Genomic DNA, 14,043 nt, shown 5'->3' with positions numbered 1-14,043 from the left:
AAAATGCATTTCAACATTTTTGAGTTATTGGATATTAGGTGTTACGTTGTGTCATTTTCATTTTGATGGCTTATATTATTATTTTCTTTTTCTCGATAATATCCTTTTTTTACCCAATTATTTCTTAACTTTCCAATTATAACATATATTCGACATCCTTTTTCTTTGAAGTCTATTTGAAGAAATGTTGAAATCAATGTGAAATATATGCCTCTCAAAAAATATTAAATTTGGTATGATCCTTTCCTTTCTCTTTTTTTTTGGTAAACTATTAAAATAGTCACTTTTATTTTCCTCGAGTTATATTTTAAACACTTATGTTTGAAATGTTATGTTTTAGTTACTTACGTTATCGTGTTGTAACATTTTAGTCACTAAGTACTAATTGTCATTAACGGTATAATGTTAAGCTGATGTGACAGTTAAATCATCATTTCAAATGAAAATTTTAGGTTAAATTATATATAATTAGTCCTTATATTTTTTTCTTTTTTAGAATTTTTGTTTCTTTAATGTTAAAAGAGATGGAAAAGGGAAGTAAATAGAGGGAGAAACAAAAGAGAATAAAACATATATAAATTGTTCAAAATGAAAAAAATTATGAGGATTAATTGTATAATTTAATAAAAAAAATTTGTTTGAAATGATAATTTAACGTGCCACATCTGCTTACCGTTACACCGTTAATAGCAATTAACGGCTCAATGACTAAAATATTACAACACATTAATATAAGTGACTAAAACATAACATTTCAAATATAAATGACTAAAATATAACTTGAAGGAAACAAAAGTGATTATTTTGATAATTTACTTTTTTTTTTTTTAACTGCATAAAACAAAGTTACCGAAAACAATTAATTTTAGGTATTACATTTTCATCAAAGTTTGTTGGCATTTATGCCATTATTGTAAATATTATCACTTAATATTTGGGGCAGCCATAAAGTTTTGGAGTATAGGGGTACGATCGGTAAATTATAAAAACTGAAAGGTATAACGGTCATTTCATCTCATAGTGGATAGTGCCCGTTGCTGCCGACGCAAAACTAAGAAGTCCGAATCCAATGATAAAAAGAGAAGCAAACGCCAATGCTTATGCCAACGGTCAGCTCCCACTAATTACAATTATAATTAATTTTATTAATTGTTAATCTTTTTTCTAAATTATATGTTAATCGCTAGAAAATGACATTTTAACCAAAAAGAAATTCTGCTTTATATAGTGAAATTTTCTACCCATTTACGTAAGCTAAAATGAATGGCTTTTGCAGTCTACGTCAATCTATCACTTCTCTTTTATTATCAAATACTAACAAAATTATACAAGACTTTATATTTATATAAATTTTAAGAAATTCATATATTTGCATCAAACTCATTTTATTTTTGGAACATCGTATGATTTTTATTTTATAAAATTAATAAATTAGTCCTTTCAATTTGTCAAAATTTTGGTTCTTGTATTCAATAAAATTGACAAATTGATCTAATTGTTTAATTCTGTTAAACCTTGTTAAATTGTTTACTGAAATGAAAAGTTGGACAATTTATACGCAAGAAATTAACAAAAATCAATTGTTAATATGATTATCAAGAATTGGACTAACTTGTAATTTTTCATAAAACATTAACAGGTTTACTCTGATTACATATACCAATATACTCTTGTTCTCTTGGTTGCCAAGCTAGATTCAAATAAAGGAGTTTTGGTATATTTGATAGTGCTGTTAATGGCAATTTTTTTTATATGGAAATTAATTTTGCTTTGTAATTAAGATTAGATTTTTTTTTCCTCAATTTATATGTTAAATGTTGAAACACTTTATTTTGGATTGATTTGACTTAGTAATTACTAGATTTTGAATTTTAGATAAAAATAGTCCCTCTTTTTTTTAATACGTAACATAAAGTAGATTAAACTTTATACACTAAAACTTGATATGCAACCCCTAATCTTTGCTAAATTACACGAGACATTAACATAGTTATAACAATTGATTAGAGTATTTTTTAGCTGAAATTGCATTAAGATCTTTTTTAAATAATTTATTGTAGGTTTTGAATTATTCATACTCCTTCCTCAACTCATAAATGAGAGAATAATGCACTCCAACGCATTCGAATCCACGTCTTCCTGCATTAATAATAATACCTATATATAAAATTTAAAAACGAGAATGATAGCTATTTAACAATAGAATTTATTTTAACCAAAATCTATAAACACTCATTAAATTATTAAAAAAAATATTAATACATTACTTTAATTGGCGTTACTAAACATTGATTAATATTTTTCCTTTAATAGTAAACTTCTTTTAATGCTACATACAAATTAAAATAAGAATAAAAAGGCAAAAAGGGTTTTAGGTGGAGAATTAAAGGAGATGTATTGTGTAAGATGCTACGTGGAGAGAGACAAAAATGAAGTTTATCAACAGACAAAAGAAAAGAAAAGAAAACCCCCAAATATATGAAAAAAAAATAAGCTTCAATTGCTTTGCATAAATATCTTTTTCTTTTCTTTTTATTACTTTGCTTTAAAGCTGGCCATGTCATGTGTTGGACGTGAGATATATTAAATGTATAAGCGCTTAACCACAGACCAGAAAAAAAACCCAAGGCCAAAGCCAAGGCTATAGCACCTTAAATTAATGAGTCCCACATGGGATAAAAACGGAAAGTATGTTCAGTACCATATTCTACTGATTCCTATGTTTATTTACATTTACTTAAGTTATTTGTATTTATACCATATAAATATTTATATTAAGCTTATTTCAACTATGAATAACATAAATATCTATGGACTACAAATACATAGAAAATTGTTGAGATTGGATGTCTTTGTAGAGTCACAAGAGTTCATAATGTAGGGCTTGATCGGGAATGCCACGGCAACCTCTTCTAAAATTACTTCATTTGTATATATTGATGTAAATCTTTGATCAACATATATATGACTGAAGTAAATCTTTGATCAACATATATATGACTGAAAATAGTTAATCCTTACGAGATTATTTTATTTGTCTTTGATTTCGTGAGTTATGTATATTCATTTTTTAAATATGACAGTCTAGACATTAACTATTTTCACCTACAACTAACTTGCAAGCAGTTTAGAACCAATTTGAGGACATACGATACTTAGGGAACTATTAGAAAAAAACCCCTCCTTAAAAACTTTCAAACCCCATGCAAATAGATCAAGACACCTTCTCTCCTAATTAGATCTTCAACCCCTTTTTTACGCTTGTTCTCTCTCTAATCTTCTCTTGACACCAACATTCCAATTCTTTAATTCACCTACAACTCTTTGCCCTATGAATAAACTGTCACAAACTGCTACAACCAATATCAGTATATATATATATATTAATATTAATATATCCTTGCCTTGTTTCTTATATTTTGCTTGGGTGCAATTGAATGAGCTAAGGCAAATGCTAGGACCACGAGTGTACTGTGTGTTTACACAAGCAAAATTAGTACTCTTTGAGTGTTATAGCCTATAGGATTAGTGGCCAACTTGATAAGCTGCAGCAGAAAAGCTGGAAGCTCTCAAAATTAGCCACCAACACTGATTCCTAGGGTCCATGCATGCCTTTCAGTGCAAAGGACCACTGAACTGAACTTGCACTATCACTACGCAATTCCTTTTTATCATTGTAATTTATTAAATATACAATCTATATACATACACTTTGCTTGTTCTTATATTATGCTTGTTGGACTTGTTATGTTTTCTTTCTTTTTTTCTTATATTGTATATATTAAACATGTCATGTTCATATCGATTATTTACCCTTTTGTTTTGGATGCATGCAATAATATCCAACATTGCCCAACATTTGCCACCCATAAATAAAAAGCAAATCACATGCATGCAACCTTTACATTTGCAATTGTACGGGGAAGAAAAAGAAAAAGCTAAGTTGGTGATAAGATAATTAATTATTATTATTACTAAATTTGCAATAGAAGAGATCATGAGATGGGATCATTATCAGCATAATAAATAAAGACAGTGTCGTCTCACCTTTTAAACTAGGTTTGGAGAGAGACACATAAGCCACTTAACTTGGTTTGCTTTGGTTTCATTATTACTTAGCTTTACAGTGAATTAATTTACACATATATATAATTAAGTTGCAATGTCGTCCGTGAAATAAAAAAGGGTCAAACATTTTTGAGGCTTATTATTAAGCTATCATCAATGGTATATATCACAAGAAAGTTAAGGGACATTGCAACCTTTTTTATTTCAATAAGCTATTTGCACTTATGGAAGTTGAGAAAACATGTCAATCATATCATAGATGACCAAAAAAAAAAAAAGATCATAAAAATCTAAAGCCATTGATACTAGTTTTGGAGTAATCAAAAAGTGAATGATGAAACTTCTAAATTAAGCTAAAAACTTTGGGACACATGATTTGCCAAATGAAATCAAAGTACATTTATTAATAAGTTTCTATTAGTTTTTTTGGGTTAATTTATAAATTTATTTAAGGTCAAATTTTGCTATTAGACCCTATACTTTGTGTAAGCTGTATATTTAGTACATGTACTTTAATTTGATCAATTTTAGTCCCTATACTTTTCGAATTTTAAAATTTTAGTCCTAACCCAATGGTAACTGTTAAATTTGTTTGGTTAAATTATGTCATTAGTCTTGTATTATGTGTGAAGTTATATATTTGGTTCATGTTCACCAATTGGATCATTTTTAGTGGCTATATTTTTTAAATTTCAAAATTTCAGTCTTAATACAAATTATAGTCGTTAAATCTATTAACTGATTTTTTTGTCAAGAATATGTGAAAATAACAATACAAACATAGCATTACATATGCGAAAATATGTTTGACACATCAAGTTTTAAAATAACAAAACTCAACTTAATAAATTTAATAACTATCATTTGATTAAGACTAAAATATTCTAATTCTAAAAGTACAAGAATTGAAAATGACCAAATTAAAATACAAATATTAAATCTACAATTTACAATTTATGCAAAGTACAAGTGTAATAACAGAACTTGAGCTTTATTTAATATTTAGGAGAGTCTAAATACTACCTTTAAATTTAGAAATGAATTTGGATAAAGAAAGTTATATTTTTATTAATTTTTAATTACCGTAAGTAGGGGTGTTCAATCTGTTAACAGACCCAAACTACTATTAATCGAATTAACCAACCCTTTTAAACCTTTAATCGTTAACCGAATCGAACTTTTTCGGGTTAATTTGGTCGGTTAATCGAATTAACTGAAATTTATAGTTTTTTAGTTAAAACAAGTATAAAACATATAAAAAAGTAACTGAATTAACCAAATTAACTAAATTAGCTTAATTTAATATATGTAAAATGAATATAAAAATTTCTATAAAAAAGTATATAAAAAATATAAATTTTTGGTTAATTCGATTAATTAATCGGGTTCGAATCAAATTAACTGTTAACTGAACTTCCAAAAAATTATTAACCGACCCCTGACCAAATTAATTTGGTTAACCAACCGATTAACCAAATTCGGTCAGTTAATCGAATTAATTCGGTTTTACTCAAAATTTACACACCCCTAACTGTAAATATTTTTATCGATTGTGAGAGTATCATTATTTAATATATAAAGTATTAAAATTAAACATGCTTGTAGAAATTTTATTAAATTTAGTATGAGTTTTGTATTTGTAAAAACTTAGAAATGATTTTTTTTTAATAATCTCATTATAGGTTCTGATCATATCCACTTTATTTGATAAAATGCCTAAAACTACCCATAACCCCTCTCTAACTCATAAATAGGAGGATAATGTGCTTCAGCGCATTCGAACTCACATCCTCCTACATAGGCAACAATGTCCATGCTAATGGAATTAAGACTCAATCAAGAAACCTAAAAAAAATTTACTTGTGGTTGATGGGCTCATAATTGAAATGGTAACTTAATTATCTAGTCTCGTGGTTTTTAAATCAAAATGCAAGTTTTTTTTTACAAGGTTCTCAATTTTAGCCTACACAAGTTTTCTTATCCCTTTGCTCAATCGAGCATGTATTTGACCTTACTTTAATAATTTATCTGTTTTGCCAAAAATTATGTCAATTTTTGTTCATCAAGGTCAATCCATTGGATTTCTTTTATCACCGACCAATCAACTCATATCTACTAGTTTAAAGTGATAAGGATCATACCTGACTATCTTGATAGTAGTTTGAGGGGTCTTGCCTAATTGATATCAAACCACAACTTTGTAACTCATAATACTATGTTACAATCCAATAATCTTCAAAATTACAATATTCTTGATTCATTTCTTCACTCTTGTAATTCAAAATAAGAGCATGCTTTTACATTGCTCTATGTGACAAAATCCACATTTTTTCCCATGGATTGTTTGCATTTTTTTGTTATCATCAATTCGTCGTTTTCCATTAGTTGTCCGCAATTTTTTGTCATCATCAATCCAAGATTACTACTCTAACCACCAATCTTGCAAGAAACTAAAAATATAGTCTTAAGATTTGAAATATTCAAATAAATTTGTTATTATCATTATCCTAGTTTTGAATTATTGTTTTATCTTATTTTTAAATTATCTATTTGAATTCCTATTTTAAATGTAGCTATCTTCTTTCTTTTTCTTTTTTTGTTGGAAAGGGAACATGATTTATTAATAAAACACTAGCAGAAGGTTCGATACATAACTACCCCTGAGCATCACCTGAAAGGAGGTGAAGTCAACAATCAGGGATAAGAACAAACATAAAACAAACCAAAAGGAGAGAGTTCATCTATAGACAAAGAAGATTGAAAATTACTAGCCAAACGGGCTAAAGCATCCACACACTTGTTCCCTTCCAAAAAGATATGTCTCCAATGGCTAGAACTCATAGAACGGAGGAGCGCCCTGCATTCATCAACCAAAGGAGATGACACAAAATTTCAATTAATAGAGTTCTACATAAAATAAAGCACAAAAGTTGCATCTACTTCAATCTCAATGTTTAAAATATTATGGTCACGAGCAAGAGTCGGTCCATCACGCAAGGCCTAAAGCTCTTCTTCAATGTTGGTAGTTCTTGGAATATGTCAATAGACACCAATCACTCAATTACCTAAATGATCCTGAATAAGAACACCGACACCAACTTTCCCTAGATTGCCCATAGAAGAGCCATCCGTGTTAAGTTTAAACCATTCTATATGAGGGAGCCTCCAGGATAAAAGGATGAAATCAGAGAGTCGTTGTTGTTTTTGAGGGGAGGAGGGTAGAGAATTCGCAGGCATAAGTACCCCCTGAACAAACCTAGCAACATGCCTATATTAATTAAAGATTATGGCATTCTAACATAACCATAGCTCCCATGGGGAGAAACAAAACACAACAAACCAAGGAATTTGAGGAGATCAAGCCCACGTTTTAGATGAAATGTTATCCTAAAGCCAATCTTCCCAACAGTCAAGATGTGGAGGGGTGTATTGGACCTAGTGACAGATAGACTCCTATAATGCAACTGTGAAAGGGCAATCTTGGAGTAAGTGATGGTTATTTTCTTGATCCGAAGAGTAAAAGGAATACCGATCGATGATAGCCCAACCTCTTCGGGCTAAGAAATGATTTGTAGGAAGAGCTTTATGACCACACTTCCAGAGAAAGAATTTTAATTTAGGAGGTAGTTTAACTTTCTAGATCGAACTCCAAAGATTACTACTTGAGCAAGGGGTTACCCGAGTATTTACTGGCAAGCGCAAAGAAACCTGTTCCCATCCTATAAAGTTTAGAGCCATTCTAGACGACAAATACTTCGATAAATAGAAGTTTTTATCAATAAATTTATAAAATCATTTCATAAACCTCCTATTACTTCAATTCTTTTCTCATGTGATGGGATAAAATAAAAAATAAAAAAATAATAACATCTCAATTAGATTAAAATAAGTAGTCTACTACACATTATTGAAATCTTGGGTTAATAGTTGTGGGATACATATTTCTAAAATCCCATCAATCTATAGTTTTACTATAAAATATTTCTCATAGTTTTTTTTTTTTTTCTCGTCTTTTTATTCACGTGAATACACTTTATCTTTTTTTCTTTCTCGTAGGAGATTTTCGCTTTTGCTTTTTTTTCTTCTTCTTTAGCATATGAGAGCATAGCGAAATTAAAAGCAGAAAGTGTGATAAAATTGGAGACGAAAACTAAAAAAGATGAAGAAAATAATAATAATAAATGAGTAACAAGTTAGAAAAGGGGTGAAATCATAATGAGCCTAATAAGTGCACACATGAGAGACCATAGTTGTAGAAGGGTGGTCACTCACGTGAAGGTGGTCGATATTTCTCTAGAGCTTAACCGGTCCCATACATCTTTTTAATACAATAATTCCATAGGGCTTGTTTTGATCCATTTGTATCCTCATTTAATTTCGTTTCATACATTTTATGTATATATATTCTCAAAATAAGAATTATTTTTATTTTAAAAAAAATAAGCTGGATAATTTTGATAAATACTTAATAATTATTGTGATCTTTGAAGATATATGCATTGTTGAACACATGGTACATTTACGATTTATCTCGTTATGGACAGGTGTTGAGTAACTCTTTTATGTACATTTACGATTTATCTCGTTATGGACAGGTGTTGAGTAACTCTTTTATATAAAGTATACATAAAGCCCATGTGGGGTCTCACCAGCTTCACTTTAATCACATCTTGACCTATCTAGAAGCGCTACCATGTTCCTTAAGAGACCAACCATGACGAGACCAATGTGAACATGTGCTAAGTGTAATGCTAAGGAGTGACAATTCTTAACTATATACGCCTCCTTAGCCTTGATGGAAATCGTTGTCTTTTTTTTCTTCATGTTATATACTTCTCTATCTTTTCATCTAGTATCTTTGAACACCTCATCACTGTGTGAACAGCCATATCTCTCCACCTTGTTCTTTGATCATAAATTTTTTTTTTTAATACATATACACTTATTAGTATGTACATTTACATCTGGATTGTGTTTAGGACTCCATTACTACACCTATTTGAAATTTCTAAAAAGGTGAATCCTCTTAAAAGTCGATCCATTTAAATTGGACTTTGTTCAGCGGTGATATCACTATTGAGCCCATTTGACTTTTATTCAACCCAAATCCCTATAAATTACAAATTCAACCAATAGGCCCAACTCATATCAATGAAAAGAAAACTGATTCTCCACTTGTATTCTATTAATATAAGATTTAATATTGCTATGAAATATTACATCGAAAAAGAAAGAAAGAAAAAAGGTGATTAATTCTAATTAAAACACGTTACAAACAACTTAACCATACGTTTTACTTTTACCTCAAAATTGGACATCAAATTAGGCTGACAAGCAACTGCGAACTACGGTTTCTCTAATCCCATCAGCGACCAACAACTCATTGTTGTCTTGTCGAAATGGCGGCGGGCCGGTGGCAGCCATAACTTTCTTACCTCTTTTTCCGTTTTCTTGATTTCCTCCGCCACCATATATGGAGTCATGTTCCCACCAATGCCGGTTGCTTTCTTTTTTTTTTTCCGGTTCTTCTTCCTATTACATACTCATCTGGAATAATAAACATATCATTTTATAACTAATATACCCGAAATCGTATGGATTGCCTAAAATTATGGTTTGAAGAAACTTTGGTGAATGCAAAGTGCAGTGATTTTTTTTGAATACTATATTTATGGGAGAAGGGAATCCAGTCCACCAACATATGTTTTTTTTTTCATTTTAATTTTTTAATAAATTTATTGGAGTGAGTTCAATGATTAATTTTTTTTATTTTATGTAAGTTTATTAAGAGAATAAACGTTGATAACGAGTTTTAAAGTTATTCCACACCTAAGATAAAGATTAAACTCTCAACCACCAGTTAAGATAAGAAAAAAAAATTTCATTTCACTTAATCCCTGTGATTGAAGGCCATATGTTTTACAGTAGTTAACGCTTGAAAAGAAAGAGCAAGTGACAATGGCATGCTTTTGGACAATTATTAAGTGAACTGAAATTTTGATGGAGCCTATATTGGCTTTTGTCACAAACTTTTTCAACTCCCCTCCCCCCCTGTTTGTATTTCCCTGTTTCAGTTTCTGTTTGTTTTAAAGAGATAAGTGGTTCTCCAGGGAGTGATTATTTTACATGAATGCAGGCTTCCATGCTCAAATTTTGTTATTAATCCATTATTTAGTAATAGATTTACTCTTTATATTTTAATTTGGTTAAATTTAATTCATGTACTTATTGAATTTTAAAATTTTAATCCTAATCCAAATGATAACAACAGTTAAATTTATTTGGTTAAATTTTATTATTAATTCTATATTATGTGTAAAGTTGTAAATTTAATTCATGTTTTCTAATTTGATCATTTTAGTCCCTATACTTTTGAAATTTGAATTTTAGTCTTGACATAAATGTCATATGTTTAATCCATTTATTGGCTTTTTTTATAAGCAATGTGTGGAAATAAAAAGTGACATGATATTATACATGTGATAATATATTTGTAGCATATGATTTTAAAAATAACAAAACTTAATGAATTAACAATTAGCTTTTGGTAAGGACTAAAATTTCAAATTTTAAAAAGTATAGGGACTAAAAATGACCAAATTAAAATATAGAGATTAAAATTTCATAACTTACACATAGTGCAGGAACTAATAATAGAATTTAACTTTGTTGAGGGAGGTCGACACTTTTCAGAGAAGTCTTCAATGTGTCATCTGTTTAAAGTTGACAAACGCCTTAATGAATCAGTATTACCCTCGGGATGAATTGAGGTTTTATCCCTCGACCCTGTAGAAAATTCGAGCCGGAGGCAGAGTTCATAGAACGGAAATGCCTCGTTGGATCAACTGTAACTAAGTCACACGTAACGTACAATCACCTACAAAAAGAAAGTGAATGTCAAGCACTTGATAAGGTTTGAGCGATTTCCCTTTATAGAATCTTAGGGCATATACACTACCACTTGCTTGTGAATTATGATGCAGCGTTTCCTCTTCTAACCTCGCACAAACAGGTCTTGCTTGCGAATCTAAGGGCATATACACTCCAATCATAGTGTGAAGTGTATTTTACACTAAATGTGAAGAGTAAGTAGTTTTTACCTTTATATATATTATCTTGAAGAAAGAGGAAGATTTTAATTATTTTTTAAGTGAATTAGATTCGAGTCTTGAATATTGAAATATAAGTGTAGTTCATGTTCTAAATGGATTTATTTTTTTTTTTTGCCCAAACTCAAATATCAAATCAATATTTTTACTTAAACTATCTTAAATATTGAGCTAGCCTTCAAGCTCAGACTAAAAACCCAACTTTTAAACAAATCTAAAATACACAAATTATACTTTATTAAAAATATGCTAAAAATTATATTTTAACCTTTCAAAAAATTGTAATTTAAATTTCATCATAACATAATTTTTTTTTCCTTTTCACCCAAGGACATAGCTAGGGGGTTAGCAGGAGTCTCGACTTCTCCTAAAATGAAAAATTTTAATTTAAACTCTTTAAAATTTTTAAAATTTTAAACTAATAAAGATAAAATTATACTTTACCCCATAAAAATAATAAAAATTTAATTTAATTTATTAAAATTTATAAAAATATAAACTATTAAAATAATAAAATTATATTTTTACTATTATAAAAATTACAATTTAATTTTTATCTTCCTCGAAAAGTTTCTGATTTTCGCGTACACTATATAAATGCATTGTTTTCTTCACACACGATGCACGTTCATGAATTTTCGTAGTTGTTCAAATACATTTGCCGATTCTGTTTTAACGGTAAGAAGCAACTGTTGAAATCTTTGGACGTGTGATTTAATCCCATATATCTTAATTTATGTTTTATTTAATTGTTTGATTGAGATTCGGTTTGACCAATGAGAGACAAAGGTGCGAAATGGCGGTGTGCCTAGGCCCTGCTTGTTTTATCTATTAATTTTTCTTGTTTCCACTAATATTATATTTGACGAATATGTTTTTTTAATATTTATTTTATTTTAACCACAATTATTTAGTTATGTGAGATATGATCCTACTACATTTGTATCAAATCTATAAGTCAGATGCATTCCGTGGTCGGTTTCTTTGATTTCTTTAGGATAATTAATAAAATAATAACAACTGTTTTAGTAGATAATAATAACATTTACAATCATCTAAAACCATAAAGTCCTACACTTATCCCAAAAACAACAGTAATAATAATATTTTTGTTGATTGTATCTTAATTCAATTGATATAAATATTATTATCATTATAGGAAGGTACGAGTTTGAGTCTATTTGAACTATATTATTTTTCTATTTATCGTTAAAGAGGGTCTATAAGTAGTTCTTAACATTATATCAAATAAAACAGATATAATCGAATTTATAATAAAATTATTTAAAAAATTTAATTGTATATTATTTTAAAAATATTTATATTTTTTATTTTTATAAATTTTAAAATATATATATACATAATTTAAATCCGACGATTTCTTTTATTTCAATTTTACTATTTTAATTAAAATCATATTTAATTTTTATAAATTAATTTTTATAAGTTCGAAACCTTGGTGAGAAGTTGTAAATTTGGTGTTTGGTTTTATTAAAATTATAAAATTTTAATTTAATATATTCTTCATTTTCATCATTTTGTAAATTTATTTAAATTAATACAAAAATAAAATTATATTCTAACCTTTTAAAATTTATAATATAATTTTAGCTCAAATTTTTTGGCTTTGTTATTGTAATTATTAAGGATGTGTTTGATAAACCATTGAAAATTTTCAAAATTTTCATTTCATTGAAAGTGAAAATTTTCAACATTTAATATTTTAAATGTGTTTGGTAGTCATTTTATTTTTTTACTTAATATAAAATTTTTAACAAAAAGTGTTGAATAAGATAAATGGATAGATAACTACTTATCACTTAACTTAAAAATATTATGTTGATTTTATTTTATTAAAAATTAAAAAATTAAAAAATTAAAATTAACATATTTATCTTTCATCCAAAATTACTCAAAAATATACAATATTATATAAATAAGATTAAAATTAAAAAGTAAATAATATTTTAAAATCAATATTTATTTTTATCAAACAACCTAAATTATATTCAGTACCTATACTTATTAATTTATCAAAAAATTATATAAATTCTGCATTTATAAGTTGTATTTAATTTTAAAATAAATATAAAACATGTTAAACTCGAATAATTACATATATAACAGAGGTTAGTAGTTTTGTGAGAGTCTAAAAAGACAAAAGGTGTTCCAATATTTAAGTTAACAAGGAGAAGGGAAATAAAAAAGGAGTGAAAATTTTTGAGACGTATTTCAATGGTAAGTGAATTAAAGAAAATAGGAAATAATTAGTAATATAATATTATTATTGCCAAAACTATTTCCCCAATTGATAGTGATATCAAGGTCCATCTACTTCTAATTTGCAGTGAAGTAGGGGCATCGATAATAATGTCACAACTTCAACTCACAGGTAATACTGTTCAAACTCTCTATCACACCATAAAATTTGAAGCTACGTTTTAATGAAATTAAAAGATTTTAGGCGAACTTGGATTATTTTTTGCCACAATTAATCTATTAGACCAAACATGGAGACCTGTACAAATGGAGACAGACAAGAAGTTTGGCAAGTCGGCTGTCAAAAGATTTATATAAAGAAGCAAATCTACCTCCATGAAATGTTCATCAATTAATAATTTAAATAGGGTTTAACCAGCTTGATTGGGAGATTCTTTATCAAAGATATAATTGTTGTATTTTGGGTTTTACCAATTGGTGGACATTTGTTCAATTTTAAATGTTGAAATATAGGACATATTATAGAAAAGGGATTTAACAGAATATTTATTTTTTCAAACAGCCATACAAATTTTACAAAGAGTGCTATTAAGGTGTCGAATTCCACTTTAGTTAAAAGAATTAATTCACAATTAACTAAATTGTT

The sequence above is a fragment of the Gossypium arboreum genome, chromosome 12 (assembly GCF_025698485.1).
Source record: "Gossypium arboreum isolate Shixiya-1 chromosome 12, ASM2569848v2, whole genome shotgun sequence".
NCBI classification, from domain to species: Eukaryota; Viridiplantae; Streptophyta; class Magnoliopsida; order Malvales; family Malvaceae; genus Gossypium; species Gossypium arboreum.
This window is presented reverse-complemented; position numbering follows the sequence as displayed.